Consider the following 18,958-nt stretch of genomic DNA (forward strand, 5'->3'; position numbering starts at 1 on the left):
TTATGTGAAAGCAAGTTACAAATAGCAGACAAGTAATGTCCAAGCTCAGGAGAGGTTAAAGTACAGTCAGACCCAAGACTTTGATGAAATGCAATGGGATGCACACAAGGTAGAATAATGGTCCACATGCTCAAGTACACAAAGAGAAATGGTTCCATAAGTAAAAAGTTGCTGCCTTACTGGACACGAAAGCACTTTCAGAGTGAGTATGAAAAAGCTCTTAAATTTTTATCCTAATGCGTAACTGCAGTAAAAAAGAATTATAAGGATTACAAATCAAGAAAATAAAATAGACAAATTGGAACAACAACAACAAAAAAAAGAATAGTTGGAGAAAACTGTTATAAATTTGTATAAATTAGGAGTTGACCAAGCTAGCCATGGATCTAAGAGTGGTTTCAGGTCTTGGCAGTTGCGCTCTTTGCTAGATCAGGTTTCAAAGCAAAAATGTTTATCCCCTACATAACCAGCCCTGGTCCGCAGTTACTTATCTGAGTTTGGAGTAAGCCTTGAAGAACCAAACCTGCTGTTCGTACTCAAATCAAATTGCAAGTAGGAAATTGTACAAAGGAGCACAGATGAGTGACTGTGTGACGGCCCTGAGTGACTCATCCTATGAGACTTCTGAGATGCCGTTTTCTCAGTTAGAACGTTTCAGTGTATGGGAAAGATGGCTTGGAACATATTTATCAAAGCCTCGTTCAATAGGCAGATGCCTTATTTCCAGAATTTTTAAGTGTGCTACTATGTTTTTGAAAAATAATTGTCCATTTCAGTACCTGACACAGATACATGTGAACAGATGCAAGCTCAGGTTTGGTCCAAGAGTGAATATAAGTGATGCAGCCAAAAGGAAAAGTGTAATTCAGAGCTTTTGGCCACAGGCCAGAGTCCTATATATATACTGTACCATCCACTCCTATAAGCATCTTTCTGATCGGATAAAGCATAAACCTGAAAAATGTTTAAATTGATGAGGTGAGCAGTACCACTTACTACACAAAGTGTGTTTCCTTGGCATGCCTGCCTGGTGGAAAGATCTGGGGCAACTCAGGTCATCCTGGCTGTTTCTCATTTTACCCATAAAGAAAGGATATTTAGTTATGCTTTTCCTTACTGTGAAGTCTGGATGCATGCTGCTGAGCTGGATATGCTTGTTCTTATAGGTGGGGCTTTAAATCTAGTTTGTAGTGAAGGAAAACATGTAACAGAAAAAAATCCAGTCTCTTATGTACACTAATAATTACTCTTATAAATACTGTTGGAGATGTGGAAGAGAGTTGGCCAAAAAGAGTATGCAGGAATACTTCACTATGTTCTTAGAACTGCCTAACGTTTTTTTGTGTGAGCTGTTTTGCAATAAGAGTTCAAATCTATATTATACAAAGCTTGCTGTCTGGTCCAACCATCCAGCAGTATTTGCTTGATACGAACTCAGACTCTCACTAGTAGTGGGAGAAACTAATCCTGAGCATATCTGTTATGTAGGAACTGCCCCAAGAGTATCCAGCAACTTCTCATCCAGACAGCAAGGTTTGAAGTGGATCTGCCAGTGCACTGACCTTGACTTTGCCCTTATTCCAAGTATATGTATTGCTAGATGTCAACAATCTAAACAGAACTAAAACCCTAAGCAACCGAAATATAAACAATCAAAACAACAAATGCATTTGTTGTATTAGCTGACAGCACCCATAATGTCACTGGACAAATATGTAAATACTGACCTAAATCTCTTTGCTAGAGACTTTGGATTCACTTTAAATGTTGGAATAGACAGCAGCCTGATTAGCCCGCTGCCCAACCAGAAACCTCTATGCCCTCACAGCCCCGGGTGCAGAGCTGTGCCGTGGTCCCTCTTCCTGAGAGCTCAGGCCTATGGGTATGCTATGGGATGCAGGGAGCTGTGACAGAAAAAGGATTTAATTCTTGTGAATTTGGCACTACTCATTAGTTGTCAATTAATTAAAAACAAACCTGCAGTATTTTTGGCTGAGCAGAAAAAAGTAGACAACTAAATATGTGGAATACTGAAGTACTGACCCCAATCCATCAATTAGTTGGACATTAATTGCATTTTTTCCCACTGACTTCAGGAGCTGTGGATCAAACCAAATGTGGTAGACTGCATGAAATCAGATCTCTGTTGCTGAAGCCAAGGACTTTCATAGGTGTTTCCTGGAGCAGGTAATTAGTCACTTTAACCTTCCTTTTCATTTTAATGGCTAAGGGCAGGAAAAAGAGATAGCAATGCTATCTCATGTTGTCCAAATCGGACAATCCACCCTCACCAGTCCTGAGGGACAGAATGCAGATTGGTACCTCCATGGAAACTGATAAAACAAAATATATTAAAAAGTTTATTATCCATCTAGTAGGAGGGGTAAGAATCCAATGATTCTTAATATTCTTAATATTCTTAATATTTTCCGTTTTAATAACTCTAACCATAACTCTTTGTAAGTTGATAACTCCAACTATGGAGCATAGCTTCCTTGCTAAAGCATTTTTTACCTCAAGATAGGCAAGGCTTCTCTACTGCTGGAGTGCTGTGATCTGGCTTATACACAATGCTAGGTATCTCTAGTATTTCCACATGCTTAATTCAGATTGACCTCAGCAGGAGCTATGAAGCTCGCTGCCTTGTGGGACTTATGGTGTAATTTAGTATGTATTGTGTATCAGTGAAATTTGATATGGATAAAACTAAACTTTAAGTCATCTTTACCGGTATTTCTGACACTTTTAAAGTTTTTGGGGGAAATTGTTTCCTGTTGCTGCACTTCCTGTTGAGGGATATGTAAAGAGTTATCTCTACTGCAGGAGCATCAGGAAGACCCGACGTAAATACTGCACTGTGATAATTTTCTCTTGAAATCATTTTTAATGATAACCTGGGTGATTCTGAACAGGATTAGAAATGATGAAGTATCACAGTTTCCCTTAATACAAATAGAGGGAGATCCTAAATGCAAGGCAACCTCTGCCTGTTTTGCATAAGGGTGCACTTTTCTGTAGTAATTTGCACTTTCTGCATATTCCTATGGTAATTCTCATTGCATCAGAGCTATGGAAATACGAAAAACACATTATTCAGGAAGTGAGAATTACACAGTTTGATGCTAGGAACTTTGCTGTGAAATGGCCTTAGTTCTCCTTATTTTTTTGCATTACCACATTAAGCAAAACCAGCACTTAAGCATGTTCTCATCCATTGAAATAACACATGCTTACTAGAAACAAACTGCTACACAATATAAGAATAAGAAAAAAGTGAGAAAACAAACATTATAACATCGCCCGTACTTGGCTTCTCATGTAACAGAAGAAACGCAGTAAGTCACTGCCATTCTACAATACTAAAAATATCATTTTCAATAGAGTAGTTATCTGCTGACGTATAATGTCTTCTAAAATAGTGAATAAGCAAGGAAATTTTTCATTTGCGATGCAATTGAATTCTGAATTTCATTTTTGATTGTAGTTGAGGTTAACTTTGATGTTTTCAAAATGAATTATTTCAAAGACCGTTTATTCAGCTAATTTTGAAGGCAAAAACACACAGAAACTTTTATCCCAGTTGGTAAGCAGCTATCCCTTAGTTTTATTCAAGTTTTCACATAAAAATGTCAGTCGGGAATAAAACTGACAAATATATTCAATCAAAGATGGAATATTTTTTTCCTCTTAAGTTGCAAATGGCTTCATTAAAATAAAAGCACCACCTTAGGGACTGCATAAAGCAGAATATTGGTACCTAAATGGTATTTATGACTTGGCTAAATGTAAAGTGAATTAAAATTTAAAGGATTACAGTCAGGTAGGCCACAGACATTCATAGAGGAATGTCCATTAGGAAGATGAAAGAACCTGCTGTCCCCAGCGACAGCAGTACGTTGGTCCGCAGTCAGGCGTACCTACGCATTCAGAGGCACCGTAAATGAGCACATCATGGTTGAGCCCCAAGGTACTCGTGTGATTCTTCCTTCAGGCAGAGGAAACAAAGTCCTCCTGTAAACATCCATCCTTGTGTGCGTATCTGTCTATGTGTGAACTTTTGGGTTGCGTAACGAGTTTGCTCACAGCTATGGAATGGGTCACAGTCCTGCATTTCCCTACTTCTTGCCTTGAAGAAGAATGAAGTAATTTGCTCAGTTCTTTTGATTAGCTGAATTGAATTCTAGCCTTAGTGGTCAGTGTTTTACACCGCAGTCAGCAGATGATTGACGGGAGTTCTTGGAAGACTTGTTTTCTTCCCATCGTTTTGGTTTCTTCATGGAATAGCCATTGTTCAAGTTACTGCACGGCGGGGAGCTGGTCAGGAAATAGCTGCTCATTACTCAAAGTGTTTGTGACCAAACAATAAAATATTCTTCAAGATGTGTGCTTCTAATTTACAAATGCAATTCAATGAGAACCAAGATTTCCAGTTTTAAAAAGTATTGAAAAACGTATTCAGTCATCTTTAATCGAATGCCATTGTATGACACCTATCTGTGCACTCTTCTGGCCATCTTACTGGGGCATTTTGCTTCAGGCATTGGTCTTGTTTATCGGAAAAACCACTTACATCCTAGAATCAGTCAAATAATCAGCCCTGATATTTATTCACCCAGTGTCAGCCCCTTGAATATAGTATGCTCAGGATCTTGACAATTATTTGTGTTGAGAAATAGATATCGTGCATTTTGCTGCCTTTTAAAAAGATGCGGCAAATTTGCATAGCATTAATTTACATAATTTTATTTATTTCCTATTGCTTCTTCCCAGCTACTCCCTATTGTAATGTGGTTCCTGGCCCTGTACGTTGCCTTCTCTGCTGCAAGTTCCCATAGTTTGCACACACACCCCAGTGTGTAATTTGCACAGCCATTTGTGTCACCTCGTTCTGTGGCCCTGTATGTTTAACTTAGCATATGATAATACCGCAAAGCTTTAAATCCAAAGGAATGTGAGATGGGATATATCTATTTATTAGAATATTAGCATTTCTAACATGACACATTACACAATGCTTTGAACCACATGGTGCATATTCCTTTATTTAAATAGTACCTCCGAGTCTGAATATCTCCTTTCCAATTTGGACAGATTAGCTAAGTGGTTAAGTGGCGTCCTTTTATTACCCATCTGCTCTGTGCCTTACTTGGATCTTTGATAAATAGGTGAATAGATGGATGTTTTTTCTTTCAAAGTACGTGTCTTTACAGCTGTGCTGTTATTTATGTTGTTAAATGCTCCATTTCCCACTTTTTAGAACATTTCAGAAAGTCTTTTAGGGAAAGAAAAGTAAAACAACAAAAAAAGAAGATGAATAGTAAAAAGTAAGCAAGCAATAGTGAAAAACTGCAATAGTAAAAAGTGGTTTTCAGTTCCAGAGTCATGCATTAAGATTTTTTTTTCCTTTCTTTCTGCAATTCTGGGAGTTCCCAGAGAGGTTCCAGTGGGTAAAAGCAAATGCATCACCAGAGAGCAAAACTTTGTCAAGGCAGGTGATACCACATGGTTATTGAACACTGTACATTAGGAGTAAGGGAAAGGAAGACAAAGCCACTTTATTTACAGTCAGTTCTATAACACTGTACTCTTTTGACAGTTTTCAGTTGGTTTGAAGGAAGATAACCATAAAACTATTGCTGAGATTTCGGTATAATATGCTGTTTAAAAATAGTGTATATGAGAAATACGTCTTTAATCTGAGGTGCAAAAATATAATGAAACCGGATGCCTTTAGCTGTGCTAATTGCACTTTGCCATTAAGGGGATCTGAGTCATAAAAGTACCAGACTGACACCATCCAAAATCACACAAAAAAAGCACATTTGGAATTAGCTTTTGGAAAGGTTAAGTACTCTTAAGGAAGGGAAAGCCCACATATCCTGGCAAAGGGTGTGCAGAGTACTGGTGGAGCAGAGGGCTCTTAAAACCTTAAAGGTTGAGCTGGGACAGTCAAAGACACAGAGAGCATACAAGAAGTGATGTTTAGTTAAATGTTTAGTTAGTTAACCTTCCTTGGTTTAGGAAGGATATACCAGCAATGCAATGGATGATATGATATAGTTGTGCTACAAACAGGTTGTATGAAGACATGAGTAAAAATCCACATTATTTGTTTGAAGGAGCTCATCACGGGGAACTTCTTGTTAGAAGAGTGAATCACTGAAGCTTTTGGTTTCATTTTTCTTTTTTAATTTAAATAATATTTTTGCTTTTAAGTAGCTCAGTGTAACGTAATTGTAGTCCTCTCAAGTTGTATAGACACCTGAAAGCCCTTTGCTGATTACTAATAGAATTAAACATGTGCTTGGTATGGCTGGGGGTGGATTTGGGTTGGGTGATGCTCAGCTGGGGGAGTGATTACTGATGAGCAGCACCTGGGGCTGGAGGTAGGCAGTCACCTCCCACAACTCCCTCTGCCAGGCCCCAACAAAAGAGGCTGGGTGGTCTTTCTGGATGGTTCTGAAGCTCTACCATGTGTACCTGCAACACCGTTAAAGCTTGAGTAATAGGGTTATGCAGAGCCATCGTCAGTTCCTGTGCATCGTTTGCAACTCTGTGGCCTGTTAAGGTAAGTGAAGTGTGGATTTTATTTTTGGTTTATTACGTGGAGTTCAACGTGGTTTTGGATTTTTCATGTTCTGTGATTTGGTGGGCTGATATCAAGTATTGATGGTGAAAGCAGAGAGCGATGAGACTGCATCTTGTGTTAGAATTCTGTGCTGGCTTTGTCCTTGTGTCTTTGTTGTTGTGATCTTTGGGCTTTAAATTCAGCAAATCTAAGCCTTCCTCAGTAAAAAAGGAAGCATTTATAAGTGGAGAGAGTCTGCAATGGCTATTGAAGGCAGAAATAATTGCTTGGTGTCAGCTTGAGCCCTGTTCCTTGTATTTAGGCTTGGTTTTGGCCAAGTAAGTGGCATACTGAGTTGTATTAAATTCTGTGCATCCCTGAGGTGTTCTTAGCAAGTTTCTTTTCCATCGCTGTTTAGTCTCTCTTTGTTCCTTTGTGTCTTTTCCATGCCCCTGTGTGTCCTTAATGGCTGCTTGGCCACCCCCACGTGCTTTGTAGGGGCTTCTCCATGATGTCTCCCTATGGAGGAACGTTCGCTAATTGCGGGCTGAAGTTTGCAAACGGTGATGTTGGAGTTTCAATGAATCCAATGAGAAGAGTGACATCTCGGGTATCTTTATAGTTCTTAATGTAGATGTGAATGGGCAGTTAAAGGTGCAAATAAGGTCAAGAGAGCGTTGGTATGAAGTTAAAGATCTGGAAAGACTGGTTTCTGTAGCAAAATAAGGTTTGCTTGCCTTGGACTGAAATAAATGCTGCTTTTCTCAGACTTAGTCTGCTTATTCTTGTTTTCTTGTGGTAGAGTGCTGGACGGAGGCAGGGAAGCTGCAACTGTATAGGAGATGTGATGCTTGATAGCAGGAGCGATGACTTTTGGGTCCGGGTGTTGCTGTTTTCTTGAGCATGATGCAGTGTCTGCTTGTAGTGGAAGCTCTCAGAAAGCACAGGAGGCTACCAGGGCTCTGAACAACTCGTTTAACTTTCAATGCCGGCTGCTTTTGTGCCTTACCCACTGCAAGTGGGCAATTATGGAAGGATCCAGCTAGTCCTGGGGCAAACCAGGCAGTAAGTCTGAGTGCTTAAAGCAGAGCTTTTGTGATGTTAAGTGTTTGGATTGCTGAGCTGTAACTGGGGCTTTGGGGGGCACGGGTTAGTGAGAACTATGGAGGATTTGGCAGTGTGAACTTCTTGCATTCAAATGGGTAAGCATGTGAACCTGTGGGTCCCTGAAATTAGCATCAGCTGCTTTGTATGGAGGTAAAGAGATGCACCTGGGCTGCTACTGCAGAGTAACCGGCTAACCTGAACTGCCTTTGGTTCCCGCTGGTGCAGTGACCTGCTGGGCTGGCTGAAGCCCAGAGCTTTTTGTTCTGGACTTGAGGATGCTGAAGGTCTGTGGCAGTTCTGTTTTGCAGAGGGCACGTGTTTGCCCGGGGAGCATAAAGGTTGATTTTCCCTAGCTGGGGAGTTGCTACTCTGCACCGAATTTAAAAGAAAACTTAATGCAGTAGCTGCGGCAACAATTAAAAGAAATGATTTATACCTGCCCGAGTTCTTTCCTAGGTATAGGGCAGTCAGTAGAGTTTGTTGAGATTCTTGGCCGCTGCTTGTCTGTGCTGTGGTCTGAGTAATGTATTTATCATAGCAGCACATTTCTGATCCTCCTTATAAGTATCCTGGACAAAATGTGCCAGCTGAACTGTACCCAGCAAGAATAGGGGGAGGAGGAGAGAGGAAGGGGGGAAAAAAACCCTCAAAACCTGACCTGACTGTTATGGGAGATGATTATTATAATTCTTCACTTGCAAATTTCCCATTTGTGTTCTGCTGCTTCCCACAGTCTCTCACTGTCACATTCATTCAAAAGCCAGAATGGCATTGATGGTGTTCAGCGTTTTGGCTCGTTCCTTCCAGTTCTGCCTGGAGACTGGGGTGTACAGCATGTAATGGAAACCTTCCACCAAAGTCCTGCCCTCCCAGTCATCCCTTTTTCAATTGAAAACTCATTCTCCTTTTGTCCTCAATCAAGTGTGTTTAGAAAACAAAACACTTGAAAAGGCGCTTTTGGAGCTCCCCCTTTGCTAAGCTGTTCCTCCTTCAGATTATTATTGTTTTTAAAAGCAAGGCAGTTCAGAAACTCTCTTTTTGAAGTTCCCTTCACCTACTTGTCTTTGAAGCAACGCAAAGTGTGGCTATAAAATCGTACTGAATTAATTTCTTTTGTTTGCAGCTGGTTATCATCCAGCTCTGGAGTATTTCAGGAATATTCCTGTTACTTTTCTGGGAGCGCTGTGCCATTTTCTAGATGTTATCATTATGGCCTTTTACTAAAGAATTACCGCCACTATTACAGCAACTACAAGGGGGATGCACTCCCACTCAGGGCTGCGATAAGATGCCTCACATCCTCCTCCTTGCCATGGCTTCCTTAGTATCCCACTTGTCCAATGGAGACATGTTTGCAGCAATGATAACAACTTTCAAAAAGAAGCTAATAAAATGTGCACTTTTTTTTCTTGAGGATTGTGATTTCCTCCCAACAAAACTGTCACTGAAGCCAGTAACCACATTTAGTAGAAATGATTAGAGATGTGTGACAAATTTACAGCATAATGCACAGCAAAACTGGAAACATATTTCTTTTCATCAGCTATATGAAAAGCGAGGGGGGGGTGGGGGGTTGGAACATGTTTTTCTCTCCCTTTCTGCCTGACAGAATACTCTGAATTTTAAGATGTGGGAGTATAACTTCTGAATAATGTTTCTGTAAAAGTATTAGCCAATTTTTTAATAGAGAAAGCACATTCTTGGTTGTAATCAGATGTCAGTGGCCACTGGCTAGCATCGTTAATCAACAGGGATGGGAGATCTTGGCTTATAATAACAAAGAGGTGGAAGCAAATACTGCTGGTTTGGGGTTGCTTTTTGGTTTTTAACTATTTTTAAGAATTTGTGAATGAGACAAAGTGTTTGCTCCCATAGGGAGAGGTTGGGCTTAAAAATGCACAGATAAGTCTGGGAATCTGTTAAGGTTGGGATTTGGGCTGTAAATTGAGTGACTTACACACTGGTAACTGTTTAGGCTAACTTGTAACTTAAGATAAGTGTATGGATATATACACTTATATATTATGTGTCACACATCAGATTTGGTTGGCTAAAGGAGTACTGAAAGTGCTATCTTTTGGCTCTTTGTTTCTGATTTCAAGAGAAAACACAACAATTCTTCCATCTCAGTAGCTGTTACCTGAGTAATCAGGAGGGATCAATCTTTTCTAGCCTTGGTACTGTCTTCTGCTGTTGAGTGTTGTTGAAGGTGGGAAGGTAACTGAAAGGTTTCACGCTTCTTCCTTTCCATTCTGTGTAGGTCCTATTCACTTACAAAGAATTAAAGAATGAGTTTGGAAATAAACGTGAGAGGCAACTCTGTTTAGAAGTGTTCAAACCATGACACAGGCAAGCTCACTGTGTACCCTGAGCTCAGGAAAACTGCTTGATGTATGACATAAGATGCTTCTGCCACCTCTGAAAGGTGCATCCCTTCCTCTGCAAAGGATCCAAAACCGAACTACTTCCATCAGTAGTTGGGTTTTTTTGTTCCACATCTGTTTGTCATTTGAATCTAGTGTGGGAAACCAGGCTGAGCCTTTTGGAGGCTTTGAGCATCATCCATTTATTACAGTGGGTTTGAATTTTAGTGTCCACAGTGCTCTCTTCTTCATTAGTCAAGCTGTACAAAATATGAATAGCTGAAATCTCACCTTGTAGCTTCATGTTGTGGACCTGCATGTGTTGCCTGTGTAAATGTGAGGGCTCTGTGTTCCATGAGCAGAAAGGAAATGTGAATGGCGTGTAGAAGAAGAAAGCTGCTTGTCTTGAGGTTCTTCCAGAAACAAAGAGTTTTGAGTTTTATTTGTTCTCTAGCTGTGTTTGTTGTTCTCCAGTTTATGATGTATAAAATGTCATTCTGTTTAGATATGAGGGAAAAAAAAAACAAAACAACAACACAACAGCAATAACTGTTTGATACCTAAATAGTGCTTTTAAGGACAAGCACTGTATGGCTATCAATCGAAAACTACAAGTTTTAAAGGAATAGTATTTGAAACTGAGATTCCAAAAAAAGAAACAAACAGGTTTAATGTTGGAAATGAATAGACTTATGTATTCAATATAAAAGCCTGAGCAGAGTTAATGAAACACTGCCTTTCATAAGGTATGTCCTATATTTGGGTGAGGTTTTCAGCAACACAATGGAGAAAAGGTTAGGGGTAAATGTATGTTCAGCCCTCTAATCTACTGTGAGTTAGTATGAAAACAATGTCTGGAAGTAATTTAAATCCCACGGTAGTGTTTAGGTAGGGGGCAAGCTATAGAACTGAAGTTCTAAGGAGCACATTGACCTATGGGATGTTGGTTAGTGGGAATGTAAAGGTGCTGAATAACTTTGGGAGCATGCAACATGCAAACACAGATCTAGATTATGAAATTCCAGCCTTTCCCTGAGGATGCAGTACTTTGTTGTTGTCCAGGAGAGTCTTATCAAGAGGAAATAATTATTTTTAGTTCTCATGCTTATCCCTTAAGGAATTTTTCAACAACTATTAAGTATCGTATTGATGCATGATGCTGTTGTGACTAAAATCTTGGGGCAAATAGTGGAGTACCACAACTGCATTTCATGCTTAAGGTTTCTCTTTCACTAAATTTTCTTGTTTAACTGCAATAGGCAAAGTTGTGTACTTTTTTGTTAGCTTAAGGACGTATCATACAGTGTCACTGTGAGGTTAATGTAAGTTTCAATTTGAAATAGCCAGAATGTATCTTAAACACAGGGACTGCATGATTTTATTCCTATAGGTTTATATAGGTAATGAAAAGGAAGCAAGGGATGATAAAGTGAAAGAATGATATTGGGAGAATGTGTATGAGAGTTGAACATCTACCATCTTGTTGGCCTAGGGACCAAGAAGGGACTTCAGCATTTCTCTTCAGGACTGAAAGTAATCTTTAATATGCTCTCATCAATGCTGTTTCACTAGTGTTCAAATGCTGGGTTATTCCTGACTCAATTTCCCTTCCTGAAAACCAGGATGCTCTTGCTCATCTGTTGTACTAAGCTGTTGTATTTACCAGGGAATGTGTGTGTGATTTTTGAATGAAAGATGCTTCAGAGTGCAAAGAATTACAGCATTGTTTTTATTCATGACATGAGCTGGGTTTTAGTTAGTTGCGTGCCTTTGTATGCTGCGTACTGGGTTTTTATAGCAGTGTCTATGTTCTCTGGGTACCTAAGCAGAGATTTTCATTTCAATAGTACACAATTCAGATGCTGGATTCATACCAAATTCACCTCCTCTGCACATTTTAACTGCATTATTAATAATAATATGGTTGATTGCTGATGCTATATATTTGTTTTCTAAAGAGCTTGTTGAGAAGCTGGGCGTGTTAATAAGGTATGGTGTGTTTCTCCTGTGTTCTCAGCAAGGCTCCTGCTTGTAGCATGCAACTGGCACTGCCCATATTCTCGTTTTACTGCTTCTAGGCAGAGTGCACAGGCATTTTCAATTCACTAGATTGTTCACAAGTTACCTCCAACCCAACCTTGTCATTGCAATTTGTCACACTTGCAGTGTATGCTTTTATGAGCTGGATTCTGCTGGAGTCTCATCGCATCAGGCCAGTGCTGCAGGGTACGAGACAACAACCAAGATCTCAAGCATAGTTGAAGAGGTAGAGCTATAAGGAGAAAAAATAATGGCTGCAATCACTATTAGGTCCCCTGTTCCCACAGGTCCTGCAGCCTTTTCGACATTCCAAACTACAGTTCAGCTGTATGACTCCCTTTCCCATTGCCAGTATACCTGGCATCTTCTCCAGCATAGCAAGGGGGGAGAGCAGAAACCCTGACATGGTATCTCTGGAGGGAGTATGCTGGGCACTGTTTCAATGGGAATCATTTTAGAGGAGACTTTCTCTCTAATCACCTTTTGGCTTACTGATCATGGGAATTAGGGCGGTGTTATGAATGAACCTCAGGCTGTGCAGCATTCACAGCTTTACTGCAGAAATCTGGGCTGTCCTTGGACAAATCATCAAAGGTTGTTTTATCTCATGTTGGAAGCAGTGAGGTTACGGAAGTGCCAAAATTAAAAAGGTGAGGACAGAATTAGTCTCCTTCCCTTTAGTGGGAAAATATTGGTGGTAGGTGGATGGTTGGACTGGATGGTATTGGAAGTCTTCTCCAACCTTGGTGATTTGATGGGAAGAGTTGTAGCTTTCTCATGCCTCTCACATCTGTTTCTTAGGTGCTTAGAACTTGAGTTTGTTCCTTGGTGTGTTTTTGTGCAATCCCTAACATCGGGATTCCTTGGTCCCAGCTACAGTTTTGGGTTCATAGATGCTGTATAGTGATACCTATATAGAGATTGTGTACCTTCCTTGAAGGATGAAGGTTAAATTGCTTCTTCTACTGATACCTTTGGTTGTGTGCTCCTTTATGGAGTTGGGTAAACTTTCATTTTCAATAAGAATGAGTTAGGTCTGGTAGTTACGTGTATACGCCCTTATGAATTTTGATACAAAACTTACATGGCAGGGAGGGGGGTATGGCATGGGGAGGGGGAACACACAATAACAAGTAAAGCTGCAGTTCCAAGCCAAGGATGAGCAGAGCTTCACTGAGCTTCTCTTTCTCAGTTTGTCCTTTTGTTCACATGGAACAGTTGCTGAAGCTGTTTTCCTCAGATATCCTGCAATAAATTTGTGCTAGTACTATGCATGTGTTCTTGCGAGGAAGAGATGGAGGAGCATGGAGCTCCTCTGCCCTTCACTTTGCTCCCTCTTCAGCTCAGTGCTGGTAGTTGGTCAAGTTTTTGATAGAGGCTGGTGGCCTATTGGGAGAAAAATGAACACAGGGACCTACATGTGGGTACAGGTCCAGCACTGTTTTGTTAGCAGACCACACAAGTGTCGTGATATTTCCCATTCTCAGCCTGTGGAGGGCAGCATTAATCCTAATCCCAGTTCACCCAGCATACACAAACTACAGGACAGGCAATGAGTCAGAGGAATGCTGTCATCTTGTGAACATGAGACCGTTTTACTTGGGGTTTTGGTTAGATCTTGATAGAAGAAGTGGGAATACTGATGTTGCAGGCTTGATTGTTGCTATTATCTCCTGTCCCCTCAAAAAGGGGAGGGTGGTCTGAGATGCTTCATAGGCTGCTCTCATGCTTTGCTTTAAGCTGCAGCATTGAGGGGCTCCTCTGGTGCATTTGTTCCACTCAACCAGCATTTTAAGTGTCTTTCCTCTTGTTTAACAGTGTTGCTATAATAAGATTAGGTCTGGACTTTTCATTGCTGCTTCTCAAGTTTTGGTTAACGTGTTCTCAGATTGCAGGAAGCATATTTGAGCAGATGCTTATAAATAAGCTCCATTGCTGTCTTTCCCTCTGAAAAACATTAAAGGATTGGAAATAGTAATGCCATTGAAGTCTTGGCATCAGTTTGCTTAAGTGATGTAGGACCTCATTCCAGATAATATTCTGGAGATGCGTTTTTCTTTTTAAGAAGATTTGGTCAACAATTGACAGGAAGAAGAGGTTAAATAGTAATGAGAAACTACTGTAATTGTAGTACTTTTTTTCAAGGCTGGTGCTGTAAGTGATTACATGCATGATCGAAAACCATACGCTGGCTCCACAAATGCAGCCTGACCTACCTGTATATTTTCAATACGAGGTAATGTCTCCTATTTCTAGGAGAAGGGGAAAAAAAATTTGCTGTTTTAGGCTATATACAAATGATAAAAGCGAAGACATCAAAGTGTGCAGCCTTTCAACTCATTCTCAATTAGAATAAGAGTTTGGTTGCTGTTTTAAACATTTATGGCTAACTAACTGTGACAGCATCTCAGCTCTGCAAATGGGATGATTTTGGATTGACTTTTGATCTGACTGACAGTTCCTTATATACTTTGGTGTTGGTTTATAGCACACGAGTCTGCATTTGAATCCACATGTGACTAATTAGGAGCTGTTTATGGTCTGTATGTATGCGTTCACACAAGAATAAAAGCTTTTTCTTAACTGGAGCCAGGTTATTAATGAAAAAGTTAATTTAACAAGGTGCTTGACCTGCTAGGTTTAATGCATCTATAACAAAGATTAAAAAAAGTCTTTTTTAGCATAAAGAAATTTAAGCTAACCTTAACAGTAAGTGTGTAAGCTGAGACAGTGATGCACTTGAAATCCTTCCATGCTTCCATGGCTGTTACACTGCGAAGTGTTGTTCAAACTGTTTAACTGTATGTTTATGAGCATCTCAGAGAGAAACTTCATTTGTTTGCAAATTCTAGCTTTTCTGACCAAAAAAAAAAGCCATGCATTTATGCCGATCCCTTCATCTACCTTTATCGTAAGGGCTCTTGACAACACGAGTGCTCCTATCTTCTATTTGTGCTGCTGAGCACCTTTGGGGGTTGCAAAGAGGCTGCAAAGAGAAGTACTAAAATGAATATGAACATAATAACATTTTCGTGATAAAATAATGCTTCCGTGTCACAGAAAACGAAGCTGTCAGTGTGCCTTTGTAGGCCTCTCTCAGGCTTAAGAAAGGGTCCTTGACAGTTTCAGCATTGCCTTTAAATATCTTATTGAAATGTAGATTAAGACTGTACATCTTATAATGGTTGGGAAGCCTTTTCATTTTAAGTCTTGTAGAAAAGCAAGCATTAAGTAAGTATTAACTTTAGCAGTTATATTTTAGCATTTTTCTCAGGTTGATCCCTCCTAGACCCAATATTTAGATCTATTTAAAGAGGCAGTAGATTACCTGCCAGTACAGTAGTACGGCATTGTGCGTTTCTCTGAGTTGCCATGAAGTCAGATTAGTTCTATCTTCTATTAGTGCCATCTTTCATGTGTTTTACAAAAGCACTGTGTGTATACTGATACTACTGTCAACGATGCTTCAGTGTTCTTGGTTAATATGTAGTGTTTTAAAACATACTGTAGTTTAATGTTAGCTTACTGGAAGTAGAAATGACATAGGAGCTGTCTTCTTCAAAATACTCTAATTCAGAATTAATCTTTAACTGTTTCTTCTAATGAAATGTGAAATAGTGTTTAGTGTACTTATCAATCAAGATTTCTTTTAAATCGCTTTGAGTCTCAGTTTTTTAGGTGTTAACTTTGGACTCATTTGGACTAAATTGGGAAGAGTTTATCTTTCAGAAGGCTCTTAACATCAGAGAAGTCAGTTTCTAGCAGTTACTGGTCTCTTGCTGTGATGTAGTCAAAGCTGAGAGTACCCATAATGTCAGATCATTTCTACATCTCATACTTGCAGATACCTTAAGCCCTGGTGGAGACTTGTAATCACTAAACTCATAGAAATATCATCTCAAAGGTAATGACCTAGCTGTAACAAGATGGTCTTGTTGCTGTTTCTTATGTAACCGATATTATATATATAATGAGCTTGATTTTGCAATGCTTAGCTGTTACAAGGGTAACTTTCAGCTGCACAGATGTGATATAATTAATTGGAAGCCAAAAAATGCACTTTTTTTTAATACACTCTGACCTTTCAGGATGGGGTTCCTGCTTTAAACAGGTGTGAGAAATACGGTGCTTTAATGATGGTGGGTTCATGTTTGCTGAAAGTGTATCAATAAATATTTGATTGTGGAAGAAATTAGTCTTAGCTCACATGAGATGGGAACAAGATAACACGAGAAAATGATTCACGAATGAAAAAGCTGTAGTGTGAGGATGCAGTAATGACATATGTGCTTAGTGGAGTCTGATAGTGGTAGTTAAGCCTCTGAATAGCCAGCATATAAAATATAAGATGTCCAGAAAGTACTGCTAGGCACGTCGGTGGTCTCTGTGAGTGCTGAAGTATTCAAATACTCCAGGATATTTTTATTTCTGAATGTTGGATTATCTTTTCCAGTACTTCCAGTATGAGCTGGTTGGTATATAGGGAAATAATTGGATGGCTCTACAGAGGTTTAATGAGTGTTGGACTTCATATTTGAAGCCAGCTGAAACTTTGATTTCTCTTGTTCTGCTTTCTTACTTCTCCATTCCTATTATTCTGCATGATATACTATTTAATGCTTCATGTATGAAAAAGTGGAATGACATTAATACATTCAGTTCTACAGTTAATTAGTTGACTTGGAAGTAGACAAAAAAACTATATTTTTAGGGAAAAACTATCAAAAGTAGGGAGTCTTACTGTTTTTAAAGCTGCTTTTAATGATTGGAGGGACTTTGCAGAACTTTCAGCGTTGACTAAATAACAGTAGCTTGTGTAATTGGTTTGAGGTGACATGAAAGCGCATCATCACACATGCACTTAATTGCAAAACAGCACTCCTTGCAATTTGCAAAACAAAACTCCTCTGCTAGGTGTTCATACTCTGCTTTTTGTGTGGTTTTCTATGCATCAGTGAGAAGGATGTTCCACTTATCAAGCTGGTAAAGATTCATGGAGAAACTTTCTTCTTCTGTGGCCTCAAAAATCAAGGTAAAGCATCCATCTAAAATGGCCTAATGCTGGAAGAACACCAACAAAAATCTGGTTTTATATTCATAAATAGAAAAAAAAAATGTTGTCCTCCTGATCTTGCTGCCAGGTTAAAATGAAATTGCAAAGTAGAAATGAAGCTTGCTTAGGAATGTGATGTTGTACTTGATTTCAAGCCAAAGCCATGAAAAAATATGTCAATTTCCCTTTTTGTGATTTTTAAAGAAAACAAACCCAAACTTAAATCACACAAAGTTCATTCAAGCTCAACCCAGGGATTTCCATCAACCAGATGAGAGAAATTCTTGAGGAACTCTGGCATTTCAGCAGATTTTTAGATGTACCTGGGCTGAGATTTGATTGCAGTATCCAGAATCAAGTAGATTTTTTTTTCTTGGTTTATCTCAGCATAACTAATAAATTTCATTTGATCCCAGTAAATAACACTTAATTTTTTGATAGGGGTTATGTACTGGATGTGGTCAAAATACATTGTCGCCGTTATGAAAGTAGGGAGCTTTTTTATGTTATCTTAAAGACTTCTATTTTATGAGGCAGTTGTTTTTCTGCCTTGGTTAGAGCTTTCCATCCTTTAATCTCTACTTTCTTTTGGCCTGGGGTTATCTCAAAGCATTGTGGTGGTCTTACCTGATTTTACACATTTGTTTTCTGGTAGATGGGTGGTAACATCCAAGAAAACAACCTCCAAACAAACAGTAAGTTCACTCTTTGTAGCTATTTAATACTACTTTGTGCTCTTGTGCTCCCTCTACTGACTCTGCACCTAGCAATGATGTACCTGACAAGTACTTAGAGAAGAAGACCAAGCATGGCTGCAGGGACAGGAGTTAAGAGGTGATGTGTCTTGGTTTGGTGTCATAGCCTTGACTGTGGCCAGGTAGGATTGGAACCCAGATTGTGTGTATCTGGTGTCTGGTCAAAAAGGAAGCTTATACCTCAGTCTCTTCCAGGGGAAAGTCCACCTGCAGGTTGGAATTAATTATTAACCTTGTGATCTTTGAAGAGGATGAAGAATACAAAAGCTGTTGAGAGAAGTGCACATAGAGATCACCTCTGTCTTTGCAGCTGTTGAGTCCTATCAGAGTCCAGGAAATTCTTTAGTACAGTTGAAGTGTTGGTGTTAATATAGCTTTTTTTTCATTCCATTGATGGAAAAGCTTTAAAATTTATAGCACAGAGGACTGAGCATCTGAAGTAGCACTAGAACCTTTCTGGTCAGCTTTAAATTTCTTCTTTGCAATTAAAGAAATTGTGCCCTAGTCTGGGACCTTTTTCTCTTTTTTGACTATTGAAAACATTATGAATACAGAGCTTGAGACTTAAATACATCTGGCTAGGTAAAGCAAATGTCATTGCTTTAATCTGTTTTCATGTGGTCAATGTGTTGTGCTTGTTTTATGTGGATGTTGTGCTTTTCTTTTAAAATTAAACTCTTCATATGAAGAACAGAACAAACTTGAGCTCTTCCTGATGATTCATTTTCATGGTTGTTACCATGCTACCTTGATATAAGTCTTAAAATACCCCTAATGTCGTAAGAGAATCAAATTTTAAATATATATGTAGGATATAGGAGTATTTGAAGTGTGTCATCCTAAATGGCTTTAACATTAAAATGTTTTTTACTTGGAGATTTCAAAATATTCAGCGTTCACCTTTGGTTTTAATATAGGAAATATTTAAAGGCTGAAGCTAGGTGATGCAAATGGATTTAGAATGTGAGGTTTATCTGGGATGTTGTAGAAGAATGTGAGAGAGGAAATCTAATCTGCATTCTAATTTCTCCAGGTTTATTTATCTGGTTTGGTGTTAGCACAAGTTTTAGTC

General features: G+C 39.2%; 1 long non-coding RNA gene across 1 annotated transcript in view; it reads left to right on the forward strand.

Moving 5' to 3' along the window:
• Positions 1-18,958, forward strand: part of LOC107317065 — a 241,635-nt gene that overhangs the window by 31,940 nt on the left and 190,737 nt on the right. Inside the window, exon 6 of the long non-coding RNA XR_001556711.2 lies at positions 2,097-2,187. This is a non-coding gene — a long non-coding RNA (uncharacterized LOC107317065). The remainder of the gene's footprint in view (positions 1-2,096; positions 2,188-18,958) is intronic.

Source organism: Coturnix japonica, chromosome 7 (genome assembly GCF_001577835.2).
Source record: "Coturnix japonica isolate 7356 chromosome 7, Coturnix japonica 2.1, whole genome shotgun sequence".
NCBI classification, from domain to species: Eukaryota; Metazoa; Chordata; class Aves; order Galliformes; family Phasianidae; genus Coturnix; species Coturnix japonica.